Here is a 17,995-nt window from a genome sequence, read left to right as displayed (position 1 = left end):
CAAATGTCATAATGGAAAGAATTGTAATCTAAGTGACTTTGACCATGGAATCATTGCTAGTGCCAGACGGGGTGGTTTGAGTTTCTGAGAAACTGCTGATCTCCCAGGACTTTCAGATACAACCGTCTCTCGAGTTTACGGAGAATGGTGTAAGAAACAAGAACATCCAGTGGACTTCTGTTCTGTGGGCGAAAACACACTGTCAATGACCGAAGTCAGAGGAAAGTGACCGCACTCATTCATGCTAACAGGAAGGCAATACTGACTCAAATAAACGTGCATTACAAAACTGATGTGCAGAAAAGAATCTTTAACTGCACAACATGTCAAGTCTTGAAGTGGAGGGGCTACAGCAAATGAAGACCACAAGCATGTATTCAGTTGCCACTTTATTAGATACAGGAGGTACCTAATAATGTGGCCACTGAGTATATCTCAAAGCACTGTTGCTGTGAAATTATTGGTAAAGGTGGCATGTAAAACAAACTTTTTCACTATACCTTTGTACATGTGATAATAATAAATAAATTACCAATTAACAATTCGTAAGATGCTAAATCAGCAGCAATCCGTACTAATTGACCTACCAGTGCAACTTTAGCAAACTCACAATAGCCTAGCGATTAACACAATGCTTTACAGCACCAGCTATAAGATCGTGGATTCCCACTGCTCTGCGTAAGGAGTTTGAATGTTTTCCCTGTTACTGCATGGTTTGCTCTGGGTACGCTGGTCTCCTCCCTTAGCCCAAAAGACACACAAGTTAGGATTAGTGAGTTGTCCTTGTGTTATGTTAGCACTGGGTGTGGAGTGAAAGTGACACATTTCACTTCACTGTTTGTTTTGCTGTACATGTGACAAATAAAGGTAAGCTTTATCTTTAATTTATGGAAATTTTGGGTTACAGATAATTCCCAGAACCTTTACATCCCCAAGAGTGTCTATACTTAAAAAGAGCAATTCTCCTGCTGAGAGAGAGAGATGACTGGAGCAATTAGTCTGTTCCAGATTTTCTTTGGTCAGGCACAGAGAGGTCCCAAGGGTGGCAGATTAGAATGCTTGAAGAGGTTTTGATAATGGCACCCTAACGACCCCAGGCTTGATTTCCTTATCTCAGATAATCTTAGACTAAGATGGAATATTTCCTTTGAAATGAAATCAATAGACGCTGTAAGGTTGGCAGGATTTACAGGAATCACAGTTAACACCATTGGTAGTATCTATCCCTGTTTTCTCTGCTAAAAGCAGCTGCTATTTTTCCAGAAGGCACAGGGAACACACAGAAGAAAGGACCACCCAAGCAGTGAGAAATCTCTCACCGGAGAAGTTTTGCCGAAGCTTTAAATCCTCCTCAAAGCCACCCACCACACAAACTCAGAATTTTGTATGTCACTGCTGTAACATCCTTGGAATTGTTTCATTCCTGGAATTTGGAAGTACCTTTACAAGAATATAGAACGTAGAACATTCCAGCACAGTATAGGTCCTTCAGCTAACCTTTTAACTTAATCTAAGATCACTCTAACCCTTCCATTCTACACAGCCCTCCATTTTCCTTTCATCCATGTGACTAAGAGTTTCTTAAATGTCCCACGTGTATCTGCCTCTACCACTACCCCTGGTGGGTGTTGCACACACCCTTATGCAGTGGGTTAAAGAAGATGAACCCACCACCTTCTCAAGGGCAATTTAAGATGGGCGATAAGTGCTAATGTATCTCATATGAAAGGAAACACAGATAATTGGCAGGATGTACAGAAACTTGAAGTCCCACACTAGGTTCAGGAACTGCTATAGTACTGTGCAAAAGTCTTAGGCAAATATATATAGCTAGGGTGCCTAAGAGTTCTGCACAGTGTTGAAGTAATTTTATGTATTGCTGCAAAAAGAAACAAATTTCATGACATGTGAGTGGTGATACCCACAGCTCTATCAATCTTAGCATCCTCCACAAATTTACTAACCCACCCATCCACATTTTCCTCGAGGTCTTTTATATTCATTACTAACAACAGAGGTCCCAGCACTGATCCCTGTGGAACTCCACTAATTAGAGACCTCCAGCTTGAATATGTCCCTTTGATCACTACCCTCTGTCTTCTGTGTGGAAGCCAGTTAAGAATCCAAACAACCAACTCGCCACAGACCCCATGCATCTTAATCTTCTGGATTAGCCTCCCATGAGGTACTTGTTCAAACACCTTGCTATAATCCATGTAGACAATATCCGCTGCCCTACCCTCATCAAAATCTCTCATCACCTTGTCAAAGAACTCAATCAAGTTGGTAAGACAAGACCTGCCATGCTGGCTCTTCCGAGTTAGGCCATGTTCGTATATCCTATCCCAGAAATTTCCCGACAATTGATGCGAGGCTCACTGGTCTATGGTTCCTAGGATTTTCTTTTGTTCCGTTCTTAAATAGAAGTACAACATTAGTCACTTGCCAGTCCTCTGGGACCTCACCTGTAGCTAGAGAAGACACGGAGATACTGGTCAAGTGTCCAGCAATCTCGTCTCTTGCCTCCATGAATAATCTGGGATAAATCCCATCAGGACCTGGGAAATTATGTACCTTAATATTCAGAGATACAGAAGCCTGAAGGCACACACTCAGCGATTCAGGAACAGCTTCTTCCCCTCTGCCATCTGATTCCTAAATGGACATTGAAGCTTTGGACACTACCTCACTTTTTTTTAATATACAGTATTTCTGTTTTTGCAGATTTTTAAAAAATCTATTCAATATACGTCATTGATTTACTTGTTTGTTTATTATTATGTTTTATTTTATTTATTATCTATTTTTTTCTGTCTCTCTGCTAGATTATGTATTGCATTGAACTGCTGCTGCTAAGTTAACAAATTTCATGTCACATGCCGGTGATAATAAACCTGATTCTGATTCTGATTCTCATTAGGAGGCCCAACACTTCCTCCTCCTTGACCTCTAAACACCCTAAAATATTAATACACTCAGCACTGATCTCCTGGTCCTTCATATCCTTGGTAAGTACTGAAGCAAAGTGCTCATTGTGTACCTCACTCAGATTTTCTGCATCCAAGCAAATGTTCCCCCCTTTATCCTTAAATGATCCCACCCGTTCCCTAGTTATCCTCTTGCTCTTGATGTATATATACAATGTCTTGTGACTCATCGTAATCCTACTTGCCAAGGACATTTTATGGCCCCTCCTGGCTTTCCTAATTCTCTTCTTTAGTTCTTTTCTGGCTTCTTTATACTCCTCATGTGCTTTATTTGATCCTAACTACTGAAGCTTTACATACATTTCCATTTTCTTCTTGACTAAATTCATCATCTCTCTGGACATTCAAGGTTCTCTTAGCTTTCCATTCCCATCCCTTGGTCAAGTGCTTTACCAGGTTTGTATCTCACTATACTTATGCATGTAACAATGAATTGATCTGTATGGATGCAATGCAAAACCACTTCACTACATCTTGGGTCATATGAAAATAACCCAATTTACAAATTTGTTCTGTTTCTGCCATCACTACTGAAGCTTATCACTAACTACACCTGGCAGTTCTGAGATGTATCATAAGGTTTGCTCTGACTTATTTCCTTTATTTTCCCAGAACAGTAAACACTGAGGTCCCAGATCATATTGAGTGCCAGATGATGATGATGATGATAACTTTGTTTATATAGCACCTTTCATTGAGGTGCAGGCTCAAAGTGCGTCACAGAGGTTGTAAAGATAAATCAATATAATCATTAAAAAAATGAGACAAAACTAAAAAAAAGTCAGAAGTTGCCTAGATTGGGGAGCATGCGTAATGAGAATAGGTTGAATGAACTCGGCCTTTTCTCCTTGGAGTGACGGAGGATGAGAGGTGACCTGATAGAGGTATATAAGATGACGCGAGGTATTGATCATGTGGAGAGTCAGAGGCTTTTTCCCAGGGCTGAAATGGCTAACACGAGAGGGCATAGTTTTAAGGTGCTTGGAAGTAGGTACAGAGGAGATGTCAGGGGTAAGTTTTTTACGCAGAGAGTGGTGAGTGCATGCAATAGGCTGCCAGCGATGGCGGTGAAGGTGGAAATGATAGGGTCTTTTAAGAGACTTCTGGATGGGTACATGAAGCTTAGAAAAATAAAGGGCTATGGGTAAGCCTAGGTAGTTCTAAGGTAAGGACATGTTTGGCACAGCTTTGTGGGCCGAAGGGCCTGTATTGTACTGTAGGTTTTTTATGTGTCTATGTTTCTAAGTTAAGACTAACATTATATAGAATAAAATGTTATCAAATATATCAAATTATATAAATGCCAACAACAACAACAGGTATTTAGTAATCCTATAAATAGGCCAAATTTTAAAAGTAGCTTTTTAGAAGTATTTTGAAACTTCCCACAGTATTACCCTGGTGTATTTCAGTCAGTGGAATCATCCAGATTTTTAGTGCATGAGAGCAAGTGTCCGTATCACCAGTTCATATAGGAACACTAAGCAAAATATTCATGGATCTAGGATTATGATTCAGGATGTAAGAGATTGACAGTCCAAAATATACAGATGATTTAGATTATTCAAAGCCTTATATACAATTAGCAGCATTTTAAAATTGATCCTAAACATAGAAACATAGAAAATAGGTGCAGGAGTAGACCATTCGGCCCTTCGAGCCTGCACCACCATTTATTATGATCATGGCTGATCATCCAACTCAGAACCCCGCCCCAGCCTTCCCTCCATACCCCCTGACCCCTGTAGCCACAAGGGCCATATCTAACTCCCTCTTAAATATAGCCAATGAACTGGCCTCAACTGTTTCCTGTGGCAGAGAATTCCACAGATTCACCACTCTCTGTGTGAAGAAGTTTTTCCTAATCTCGGTCCTAAAAGGCTTCCCCTCTATCCTCAAACTGTGACCCCTCGTTCTGGACTTCCCCAACATCAGGAACAATCTCCTTGCATCTAGCCTGTCCAATCCCTTTAGGATCTTATACGTTTCAATCAGATCCCCCCTCAATCTTCTAAATTCCAACGAGTACAAGCCTAGTTCATCCAGTCGTTCTTCATATGAAAGTCCTGCCATCCCAGGAATCAATCTGGTGAACCTTCTTTGTACTCACTCTATGGCAAGGATGTCTTTCCTCAGATTAGGGGACCAAAACTGCACACAATACTCCAGGTGTGGTCTCACCAAGGCCTTGTACAACTGCAGTAGTACCTCCCTGCTCCTGTACTTGAATCCTCTCGCTATAAATGCCAGCATACCATTCGCCTTTTTCACCGCCTGCTGTACCTGCATGCCCACTTCCAATGACTGGTGTATAAAGGACACAGGCAGCCAGTGAAATGATGCCAAAGTCAGTGAAATGTGCTCAGGTTTTCTTTCTCTGGTTAAGATTCTTGCTGTGGCATTTTGAACAAGCTGCAGCTGATTTATATCTTTCTTAGGCAGTCCTGAAAAGAGTGCATTAGAGTAGTCTAATCAGCTAAAAACAAAAGTGTGTATCAATTTTTCTGCATCTTGAGATGTTACAAGAAATTGAACTTTTGCAATGCTCCTTAAATGAAAGAAAGCAGTTCTAGTAATATGGCTAATATGTGGTTTGAAATTTAGCTCAGAGTCAATATTAATGCATAAATTCTTTACTTCTGGCTTGATTTGTTAGGCCAGGTGATCAAGTTTATTTCTAAGATTGATACATTTTTTATAGCTACCAATAACCAAACTTTCCATTTTTTTTCTGAATTTATGCCCATTCTTCAAAATTCTGTTTTTATTTTGAGATACAAGTGGAAGAGGCCCTTCTGGCACAAAGAGCCACGCTGCCCAGCAACCCACTTATTTAACCCTAACATAATCACAGGACAATTTACGTGACTTACTAACTAGTATATCTTTATGCCATGGGAGGAAACCGGAGCACCCGGAGGAAACCCACGCCATCGTGGGAGAACGTACAAACTCCTTACAGACGGCACTGGAATTGAACTCCAACCTCCAGCTCTCCAAGTTGTACTAGTGTTGCACTAACCACTATACTACCATGCCATTGTGGGAGGATGTAAGAACAGGGTCCAATTCCTGCATCTGTGTGCAAGGAGTTTTTACCTTCTCCCCATGACTGAATTGGACCTTTTCTGATTGTTCCAGTTTCCTCCTACAATTCCAAGGACATACATGTGAGAGTTAATAAGTTATGGGCTTGCGATGTTAGTGCTGGACACTTGTGGTCTGTCCTCACAATCCTCGGACTGTGTTGCTCGTTGGCACAAATGACACATTGATGTTTTGATGTACAATGAAAGCTAATAAAGCTAATCTTTATTAGCTTTATTAAAAAAAAATTAGAAAAAAAATTCAACTTGACTGTCCATCAAAGGAAAGCTGTGAAAAGGAAGGGAGAAGAAACCAGCCCTGGACAATGGGTCACTACCTCAAAACATCTCTTCCACACTATTCAAAGCAGCTCCAATAATTATGGCCAAATTACCACATCAACGTTTTCCTGTGCATGCAGCTACCGAGATTCTTTTTTGACATAAATCTAATTTGTCTCTTCAGTAATCACTCTGAGAGCTCTTAATAAGTGACAGAACCAGGAAAGAGGCAGCACTCGTCATGTTAATGACACATTGAGCAGTTGAATAAGCAATGTTCATTTATCTTAATTAAAGAAAATTGTGATTGAGATTCTATCTTGTGCATGGGTTGCAAATTTGATGGAATAGAATTGATAAAGAGAATTTTTTCATCCTTCAGTCAGGTGGATTGCAGAGTGAAAGAAGTATTCTTGCAGAACAGGTGAGTGTCCTATCTTACTCTATCACACTGTTAATGTACATTGGCATCTCAATAATCCCTTCCACTAAGGGAGTGGGTCAACTTCTCAAGTGATATTTTCCAGTTGAGACATGGCAGTGAGAAAGCAAATAGCCATATAGGATCTCATAATGAGATCCCACATTCTTCCCAGGGAAAGAGAATCAAGAAATTGCAGGACCGGTTCGTCGAGCGCCTCCACTCCATCCACCAAAAGTGGAACTTCCTGGTAGCCAAACATTTTAATTTGGATTCCCATTCCTGCTCTGACACTTCTGTGTAGCCTCCAACCTGATGGTATGAATATTAATTTTACTTTTCACTAAAAAGCTTTTCTCTGCCTCTTCTTCTATTCTCCACTGACCTCTTACCTCTTCTTACTTGCCTATCACCCCTCCTTCTTCCCTTTCTCCTATTGTCCACTCTCTTATCCTATCAGATTCCTTCCTCTGTAGCGCTTTAGCTTTCCTACTCACCTGGCTTCACCTATCACCTTCCAGCTAGCCTCCTCCCCACCTTTTTATTCTGATGTCTTCCCCTTCCTTTCCACCTTTTCAGTCCTGAAGAGAGGTCCCGACCCAAACCATAGACTGTGTATTCATTTCCATAGATGCTGCCTAACCTGCAGAGTTCCTTCCCCATTTTCTGTGTGCTGCTAAGAACTTGAGAGTGTAGGTTGAAGGTGAGAATGAAAGGATTTAAAAGAGAGCTTCGGAGAAAGTTCCGCATAATTCTGGGGGAATGCAGCAGGTCAGGCAGCAGCTATGGAGGTAAATAAGCAATCAATGTTTGGGGCCAAGACCCTTCTTTAAGACTGAGAATGAAGGGGGAAAATGCCAGAATGAAAAGGTGGGGGAGGGGAAAGAAGCTAGCTAGAAGATGATAGTTGAAGCCAGGTGGCCGGGAAAGGTCCAGGGCTGAATAAGAAAGAATTAGATATGAAAGTGGAGTGGATCATCGGAGAAACAGAAAGAAGAGGGGGACCAAGGGTAAGTAATAGGTGGGTAAGAAGTAAAAGGTCAGAGTGGGGATTGGGGGGGGGGGGGGCGGGGAGGACAAGAAAATTTGTTTACCAAAAGGAGAAATCAATATTCATGCCATCAGGTTGGTACCCAGGCTGAATTTAAGTTGCTATTGCTCCACCCTGAGGTTCGCCTCATCTGGGCACATGAGGAGGCCATGGGCTGACACGTTGGAGTGGGAATGGGAATGGGAATTAAAATAGAGCATGTTCAGATGGAGAGTGGTGTGTGCACATGTCACAGACACTAGTTGAGGCAGGTACAATTACAACATTTAAAAGATACTTGGACCAGTACCTGGATAGGAAATGTTTAGAGAGATATAAATTAGCTTAGGTGGGCACCTTGGCTGGCATGGGTGAGTTTGACTAAAGAGCCAAAAGATAAGAAATCATGTTGCAGCTGTATAAGACTATGGTTCAGCCACATTTGGGTTATTGTAAATACTCTGTTAAATGCCAGCTCAAAACCTATTGAGCTTCTAGCGCTCCTGAGCACCTATATTTACTAATTGTGATCTGAACTACAGCCATTCAGCCCTTGTCCTTTTGGTTTAATTTTGTCAAGTTAACTGTGACTGGCACGTACTTCCTGCAGTCTGTGATTATTTAAAGAGGACTCTCATTGAGTGCCTTAGTGAAGTTACTGTGTTGCAGAGAATGAATTTTCTTGCAGTGTCACGCAGTTGCTCCCCCCGAGGTTCTGTTGGTATCCCTATGTCTAACCTCTTGCTTCCATCTGCTCCTGGGGATCCTGCCATTTCTCCTCTCCGGGGTCGAGTCGTCAGCCTGCTGTCCACAGCTGCCAGCTTGAGTTGGCACCAATGACGCCCATGACAGAGAAAGTTTATCGTTCCTCCACACCTGGGTTAAATCAACCGAGAGCAAACAGCGAGGTTTTATGTTTATTTTCATTTTTATTTTGTAGCTTTATTTTCATATTTAGACCATAAGACTATGAATTAGGCTATTTGGCCCATCGAGTTAGCTTCGCCATTCAATCTGGCTGATCCTTTCTCCCCTCTCCTCAGCCCCACTCCCTGGCCTTCTCCCTGTAACCTTTGATGTCATGTCCAATCCATCTCTGTTTTAAAGGAGGAGAGCAGTAGTGATAGGGGATTCAATAGTTAGGGGGACAGATAAGAGGTTTTGTGGAAGAGATCAAGAATCTCGGATGGTCTGTTGCCTCTCTGGTGCCAGGGTCCGTGATATCTCGGATCGAGTTCTCAGTATTCTCAGGAGGGACGGTGAGCAGCCAGATGTTGTGGTCCATGTCAGGACCAATGACATGGATAGGAAGAAGGAGGTCCTGCAAAGAGAATTTAGGGAGTTAGGTGCACAGTTGAAGGACAGGATCTCCAGGGTTGCAGTCTCAGAATTGCTACCTGTGCCATGTGTTAGTGAGGCTAGAAATAGGAAGATAATGCAGCTAAATACGTGGCTAAGGAGTTGGTGCAGGAGGAAGGGCTTCATGTTTCTGGACAATTGGGCCTTGTTCCAGGGAAGGTGGGACCTGTTCCAACGGGACGGGTTGCACCTGAACTGGAGGGGGACCAACATCCTTGCGGGAAGGTTCACTAGTGTTGCTCCGGGGGGTTTAAACTAGATTTGCAGGGGGAGGAGAACCAGAGTGTTAGAGCAGAGAGTGAGGTGGAGGAGGATAAAGGTCATGCGAGAACTGCAAGTATAGTGCATGGAGTAAAGCTAGATCTAACATATAAAGAGGCTTTGAGGAAAGAGAAGCGGAATAAAGGGTGTAAAGGTAGGAAGGTAGAAGGGCTAAAGTGCGTGTACTTCAATGCAACAAGCATCAGGAACAAAGGTGATGAACTGAGAGCTCAGATACATACATGGAATTATGATGTAGTGGCCATTACAGAGACTTGGCTGGCACCAGGGCAGGAATGGATTCTCAATATTCCTGGACTTCAGTGCTTTAAAAGGGATAGAGAAGGAGGGGAAAAGGGGAGGACGAGTGGTATTACTGGTCAGGGATACTATTAGAGCTACAGAAAGGGTGGGTAATGTAGCAGGATCTTCTTTTGAGTCAGTATAGATAGAAGTCAGGAACAGGAAGGGAGCAGTTACTCTATTGGGGGTATTCTATAGGCCCCCTGGTAGCAGCAGAGATACCGAGGTGCAGATTGGGAGGCAGATTTTTGAAAGGTGCAAAAATAACAGGGTTGCTATCATGGGTAACTTTAACTTCCCTGATATTGATTGGCACCTGAACAGTTCCAATGGTTTAGATGGAGCAGAGTTTGTTAAGTGTGTCCAGGACGGATTCCTGTCACAGTATGTTAGAACCATAGAACCATAGAAACTACAACACAGAAACAGGCCTTTTGGCCTTTCTTGGCTGTGCTGAACCATTTTCTGCCTAGTCCCACTGACCTGCACACAGACCATATCCCTCCATACACCTCCCATCCATGTATCTGTCCAATTTATTCTTAAATGTTAAAAAAGAACCCATATTTACAACCTCATCTGGCAGTTCATTCCATACTCCCACCACTCTCTGTGTAAAGAAGCCCCCCTTTAAATGTTCCCTTTAAACTTTTTCCCCCTCACCCTTAACCCATGTCCTCTGGTTTTTTTCTCCCCTTGTCTCAGTGGAAAAAGCCTGCTTGCATTCACTCTATCTATACCCATCATAATTTTATATACCTCTATCAAATCTCCCCTCATTCTTCTAAGCTCCAGGGAATAAAGTCCTAACCTATTAAACCTTTCTCTGTAACTGAGTTTCTCAAGTCCTGGCAACATCCTTGTAAACCTTCTCTGCACTCCTTCAACCTTATTTATATCCTTCCTGTAATTTGGTGACCAAAACTGAACACAATACTCCAGATTCGGCCTCACCAATGCCTTATACAACCTCATCATAACATTCCAGCTCTTATACTCAGTACTTTGATTAATAAAGGCCAATGTACCAAAAGCGCTCTTTACGACCCTATCTACCTGTGACGTCACTTTTAGGGAATTTTGTATCTGTATTCCCAGATCCCTCTGTTCTACTGCACTCCTCAGTGCCTTACCATTAACCCTATATGTTCTACCTTGGTTTGTCCTTCCAACGTGCAATATCTCACACTTATCTGTATTAAACTCCATCTGCCATTTTTCAGCCCATTTTTCCAGCTGGTCCAAGTCTCTCTGCAGGCTCTGAAAACCTTCCTCACTGTCTACTACACCTCCAATCTTTGTATCATCAGCAAATTTGCTGATCCAGTGTACCACATTATCATCCAGATCATTGATATAGATGACAAATAACAATGGACCCAGCACTGATCCCTGTGGCACACCACTAGTCACAGGCCTCCACTCAGAGAAGCAATTCTCTACTACCACTCTTTGGCTTCTTCCATTGAGCCAATGTCTAATCCAATTTACCACCTCTCCATGTATACCTAGCGACTGAATTTTCCTAACTAACCTCCTATGCGGGACCTTGTCAAAGGCCTTACTGAAGTCCATGTAGGCAATGTCCACTGCCTTCCCTTCATCCACTTTCCTGGTAACCTCCTCGAAAAACTCCAATAGATTGGTCAAACATGACCTACCACGCACAAAGCCATGTTGACTCTCCCTAATAAGTCCCTGTCTATCCAAATGCTTGTAGATTCTGTCTCTTAGTACTCCCTCCAATAACTTACCTACTACCAACGTTAAATTTACCGGCCTATAATTTCCTGGATTGCTTTTCGATTCTTTTTTAAACAACAGAACAACATGACCCACTCTCCAATCCTCCGGCACCTCACCTGTAGACAGTGACATTTTAAATATTTCTGTCAGGGCCCCCGCAATTTCGACACTAGTCTCCTTCAAGGTCCGAGAGAACACCCTGTCAGGTCCCGGGGATTTATCCACTTTAATTTTCCTCAAGACAGCAAGCACCCCCTCCTTTTCAATCTGTACAGTTTCCATGATCTCACTACTTGATTCCCTTAATTCCATAGACTTCATGCCAGTTTCCCTAGTAAATACAGATGCAAAAAACCTATTTAAGATCTCCCCCATTTCCTTTGGTTCCACACATAGCTGACCACTCTGATCTTCAAGAGGACCAATTTTATCCCTTACAATCCTTTTGCTCTTAATATACCTGTAAAAGCTCTTTGGATTATCCTTCACTTCGACTGCCAAGGCAACCTCATGTCTTCTTTTAGCCCTCCTGATTTCTTTCTTAAGTATTTTCTTGCACTTCTTATACTCCTCAAGCACCTGATTTTCTCCCTGTTTCCTATACATTTCATACAACTCCCTCTTCTTCTTTATCAGAGTTGCAATATCCCTTGAGAACCAAGGTTCCTTATTCCTACTCACTTTGCCTTTAATCCTGACAGGAACATACAAACTCTACACTCTCAACATTTCTCCTTTGAAGGCTTCCCACCTACCGATCACATCTTTGCCAGAGAACAACCTGTCCCAATCCATGCTTTTTAGATCCTTTCTCATTTCTTCAAATTTGGCCTTCTTCCAGTTCAGAACCTCAACCTTAGGACCAGATCTATCTTTGTCCATGATCAAGTTGAAACTAATGGTGTTATGATCACTGGAACCAAAGTGCTCCCCTACACAGACTTCCGTCACTTGTCCTAACTCGTTTCCTAACAGGAGATCCAATATTGCATCCCCTCTAGTTGGTCCCTCTATATATTGATTTAGAAAACTTTCCTGAACACATTTTACAAACTCTAAACCATCTAGACCCCTAACAGTATGGGAGTCCCAATCAATATATGGAAAATTAAAATCCCCTACCACCACAACTTTGTGTTTCCTGCAGCTGCCTGCTATCTCTCTGCAGATTTGCTCTTCCAAGTCTCGTTGACTATTGGGTGGTCTATAATACAATCCCACTAATGTGGCCATACCTTTCCTGTTTCTCAACTCCACCCATAAGGACTCAGTTGACAGGCCAACTAGGGGAAATGCCATACTAGATCTATTATTAGGTAATGAACCGGGTCAGGTCACAGATCTGTCAGTGGGTGAGCATCTGGGGGATAGTGACCACCACTCCCTGGCCTTTAGCATTATCATGGAAAAGGATAGAATCAGAGAGAACAGGAAAATTTTTAATTGGGGAAAGGCAAATTATGAGGCTATAAGGCTAGGACTTGCGGGTGTGAATTGGGATGATGTTTTTGCGGAAAATGTACTATGGACATGTGGTCAATGTTTAGGGATCTCTTGCAGGATGTTAGGGATAAATTTGTCCCGGTGAGGAAGATAAAGAATGATAGGGTGAAGGAACCATTGGTGACAAGTGAGGTGGAGAATCTGGTCAGATGGAAGAAGGCAGCATACATGAAGTTAGGAAGCAAAGATCAGATGGGTCTATTGAGGAATATAGGGTAACAAGAAAGGAGCTCAAGAAGGGGCTGAGGAGAGCAAGAAGGGGGCATGAGAAGGCCTTGGCATGTAGGGTAAAGGAAAACCCCAAGGCATTCTTCAATTATGTGAAGAACAAAAGGATGACAGGAGTGAAGGTAGGACCGATTAGAGATAAAGGTGGGAAGACGTGCCTGGAGGCTGTGGAAGTGAGCGAGGTCCTCAATGAATACTTCTCTTTGGTATTCACCAATGAGAGGGAACTTGATAATGGTGAGGACAATATCAGTGAGGTTGATGTTCTGGAGCATGTTGATATTAACGGAGAGGAAGTGTTGCTGTTGTTAAAATACATTAGGACGGATAAGTCCCTGAGGCCTGACGGAATATTCCCCAGGCTGCTCCACGAGGCAAGGGAATAGATTGCTGAGCCTCTGACTTGGATCTTTATGTCCTCGTTGTCCATGGGAATGGTACCAGAGGCTTGGAAGGAGGCGAATGTTGTCCCCTTGCTCAAAAAAGGTAGTAGGGATAGTCCAGATAATTATAGACCAGCGAGCCTTACGTCTGTGGTGGAAAAGCCGTTGGAAAAGGTTCTTAGAGATAGGATCTATAGGCATTTAGAGAACCATGGTCTGATCAGGGACAGTCAGCATGGCTTTGTGAAGGGCAGATCGTGTCTAACAAGCCTGATAGAGTTCTTTAAGGAGGTGACCAGTCGTATAGATGAGGGCATTGGAGTGGATGTGATCTACATGGATTTTAATAAGGCACTTGACAAGGTTCCACATGGTAGGCTTATTCAGAAAGTCAGAAGGCATGGGATCCAGGGAAGTTTGGCCAGGTGGATTCAGAATTGGCTTGCCTGCAGAAGGCAGAAAGTCGTGATGGAGGGAGTACATTCAGGTTGGAGGATTGTGACTAGTGGTGTCCCACAAGGATCTGTTCTGGGACCTCTACTTTTCATGATTTTTATTAACGACCTGGATGTGCAGGTAGAAGAGTGGGTTGGCAAGTTTGCAGAACACACAAAGGTTGGTGGTGTTGTGAATTGTGTAGAAGATTGTCGAAGATTGCAGAGAGACATTGATAGGATGCAGAACTGGGCTGAGAAGTGACAGATGGAGTTCAACCCGGAGAAGTGTGAGGTGGTACACTTTGGAAGGACAAACTCCAAGGCAGAGTACAAAGTAAATGGCAGGATACTTGGTAGTGAAAGGAGCAGAAGGATCTAGGGGTACATGTCTACAGATCCCTGAAAGTTGCCTCACAGGTGGATAGAGTAGTTGAGAAAGTTTATGGAGTGTTAGCTTTCATAAGTCAAGGGATCGAGTTTAAGAGTCACGGGCTAATGATGCAGCTCTATAAGACTCTGGTTAGGCCACACTTGGGGAACTGTGTCCATTTCTGGTCGCATCACTATAGGAAGAATGTGGAAGCATTGGAAAGGATACAGAGGAGATTTACCAGGATGCTGCCTGGTTTAGAGAGTATGGATTATGATCAGAGATTAAGGTAGCTAGGGCTTTACTCTTTGGAGAGAAGGAGGATGAGAGGAGACATGATAGAGGTATACGAGATATTAAGAGGAATAGATAAAGTGGACAGCCAGCGTCTCTTCCCCAGGGCATCACTGCTCAATACAAGAGGACATGGTTTTAAGGTAAGGGGTGGGAAGTTCAAGGGGGATATTAGGGGAAGGTTTTTTACTCAGACAGTGGTTGATGTGTGGAATACACTGCCTGAGTCAGTGGTGGAGGCAGATACACTGACAAAATTTCAGAGACTACTAGAGAGGTATATGGAGGAATTTAAGGTGGGGGGTTATATGGGAGGCAGAGTTTATGGGTCGGCACAACATTGTGGGGCCAAAGGACCTGTACTGTGCTGTACTATTCTATGTTCTATGTTCTAAATACACCAAACGACCTGGCCTCCAGAACTGCCTGTGGTAACAAATTCCACAGATTCAACACCCTCCTGCTAAATAAATTTCTCCATATCTCTGTCTTAAATGGATGACCCTCTATCCTGAGGCTGTGCCCTCTTGTCCTAGATTCCTCCACCATAAGAAACAACCTTTCCACACACCTACTCTGTCTGGGCCTTTTAATATTCAAAAGGTTTCAATGAGCTCCCCCATCATCCTTCTAAATTCCAGCAAGCGCAGATCCAGAGCTATCAAATGTACCTCATATGAAAACCCTTTCATTCAGAGAATCATCGTTGTGAACCTTCTCTGAACCATCTCCATGGCCAGCACATCTTTTCTGAGATGAGGGGCCCAGAACTGTTCACAATACTCAAGGTGAGATCTCACCAGTGCCTTATAAAGCCTTAGCATCACATCCCTGCTCTTGTATTCTAGACCTCTTGAAATGAATGCTAACATTGCATTTGCCTTCCTCACCACCAACTCTACCTGCAAGTTAACCCTTGGGGTGTTCTGCATAAGGACTCCCAAGACCCTTTGCATTTCAGATTTTTGGGTTTTTTTCCCCCCGTTTAGAAAAAAAGTCTGCACATTTATTTCTACTACCAAAGTGCATGACCATGCATTTACCAACATGGTATTTCATTTGCCATTTTCTTGCCCATTCTCCTAATCTGTCTAAGTCCTTCTGTATCCTACCAGTTTCCTCAACACTACCTGCCCCTCCACCAATATCCCTATCCTCTGCAAACTTGGTAACAAAGCTGTCAATTCCATCATCTAAATCACTGATATACAGCATAAAAAGAAATGGTCCCAACACCAACCCCGCAGAACACCACTTTTCACTGGCAGACCACCAGAAAAGGATCCTTCTATTCCCACTCACTGTCTCCCACCAATCAGCCAATGCTCTAGCCATGCCAGTAACTTACCTGCAATAGCATGGGCACTTAATTTGGTAAGCAGCCTCATGTGTGGCACCTTGTCTTCCGACAAGTCCAAATATACAACATCGACCACACCCCCCTTTATCTATCCTACGTGTAATCTCCTCAAAGAATTCCAACAGATTCATCAGGCAAGACTTTCCCTTAAGGAAATCATGCTGACTTTGTCCTATCTTATTCTATGCTACCAAGTACTTCATAACCTCACCCTTAACAATTGACTCTAGCATCTTCCTGAGGTCATGCTAACTGCTCTATAATTTCCTTTCTGCTGCCTTCCTCCTTATGAGATTTGCAATTTTCCAGTCCTCTGGCACAATAATTTTTTGAAAGATCATTTCTTATGCCACCACAATCTCTACCGCTACCTTTTTTAGAACCCTAGGGTGTAGTTCATCTGGTCTGGATGACTTATGTACCCTTAGGTCTTGCAGCTTTTTGAGCACCTTCTCCCCTGTAATAGTAAGTGCGCTCACTTCTCTTCCCTCACACCCTCCAATATCTGACATACTGCTAGTGTCTTGCACAGTGAAGCACCGTTTGCATTTGTTTCTCCTTGTAACGCACTTTGAACTGCAGTGCATCACTTGTGCTCTGTAAATAGTTATTATTATTATTTCTGGAAATTTACATAAATATTGCTGTGTAGGCCTAATTGTTTAATTCTATTGTTTAGTGATTATGGGATGACAGTCCAAATAAGAAAATTAAGAGAAAATCTAAGGAAATAATAAGGAAATATAAGGTCCATAGAAAATATGATCAACTTAACAAAAACATTTTCAAGTTTATAGACACACTAAATTAAAAGCTTGGTGCATACAACAGTGGGCTAGTTCTGCTCTTAAGTTTTCAATTTTGTTTCTTAATCTCTTCTGCCATTTGATGTTCTCATTTCATTACCCAGTTTTAGATTTCTATTAACAAGTGCCTCCATTCTGGAGCCATTGCACTGCACTGCTGTTAGTGCTGCGTACTATGTTATTGTGTGTAGCTCTTCAAATGTTTCAAGTTTTCCTAAATATGACAATAATATAATATTGTTGAGAGTATTAGCAATTTTTGTAAATCTAGGTGACATGTTTTGTTTTGGTATGTAGGGTCTCTTTGTTGGGTCAGTGTCTATGTAATCTGTTAGTGTGATGTTAAGTGTCAGAATAATTTTGTCTGTAAGCTCAGCTTCATCATCAGCATTCTGTTGAAGCACTACATCTGTGCTGTTGCTATCACCATCAGATTGTGGAGCATTTGTTGAAGTAATTCTATTTTCATCAGCTTGGCATCTTCATTATTTTCTTGTATACCATTGTTATGACCTTTAGGTTGGTTTCTTTCTAGCTCTTGTGAAACTTCATGTTTTATTTGGTTTAACATGTCTGTAGGGATGAGGTTATTTCTTACTATCACTCTACATTGATCTGCTATTTGCGCATTTACTTGCATGAAAGGATGTTGTGCTATAAACTGGTGATGAAGTTTGCACCCGTACGCCTTCATGTCAGTCTGAAGTTCCGTTACTCGATAATATACACACATTATGAGTGTGTTTACTTCTAATAACCATTTCATTTGTGTCCTTCTTCTCTTAACTGGCCTTAGTTGTAAGTGGACTGCTCCCGCTCCCAAGAAACACCTGCAGCAATCACATCTGGTGGTATCAGTGGGCTAGTTTAAATGCTGGTTGTATCTTTATTGGGCCTTCGGGTTTCCGGATGCCTGCCCGTCCACTCATCAGTGCCCTATTATTATTATTTATTTTCTCAGCTGAAGCTAGTAAAACCTGAGGTACGGGCATAGCTTAGCACACTCATTTGTCAATTGCTAGAAACTTTCAAACTATTTTAGTACTGTATAGTATTGTGGCTTTCTGGAGATTTACATAGATATTACTGTGTAGCCCTAATTGCTTAATGCTATTGTGTAATGCCTTTGGGATGACAGG

Source organism: Mobula birostris, chromosome 5, assembly GCF_030028105.1.
Source record: "Mobula birostris isolate sMobBir1 chromosome 5, sMobBir1.hap1, whole genome shotgun sequence".
Classification (NCBI taxonomy): domain Eukaryota; kingdom Metazoa; phylum Chordata; class Chondrichthyes; order Myliobatiformes; family Myliobatidae; genus Mobula; species Mobula birostris.
Note: the sequence above shows the minus strand (reverse complement) of the source record.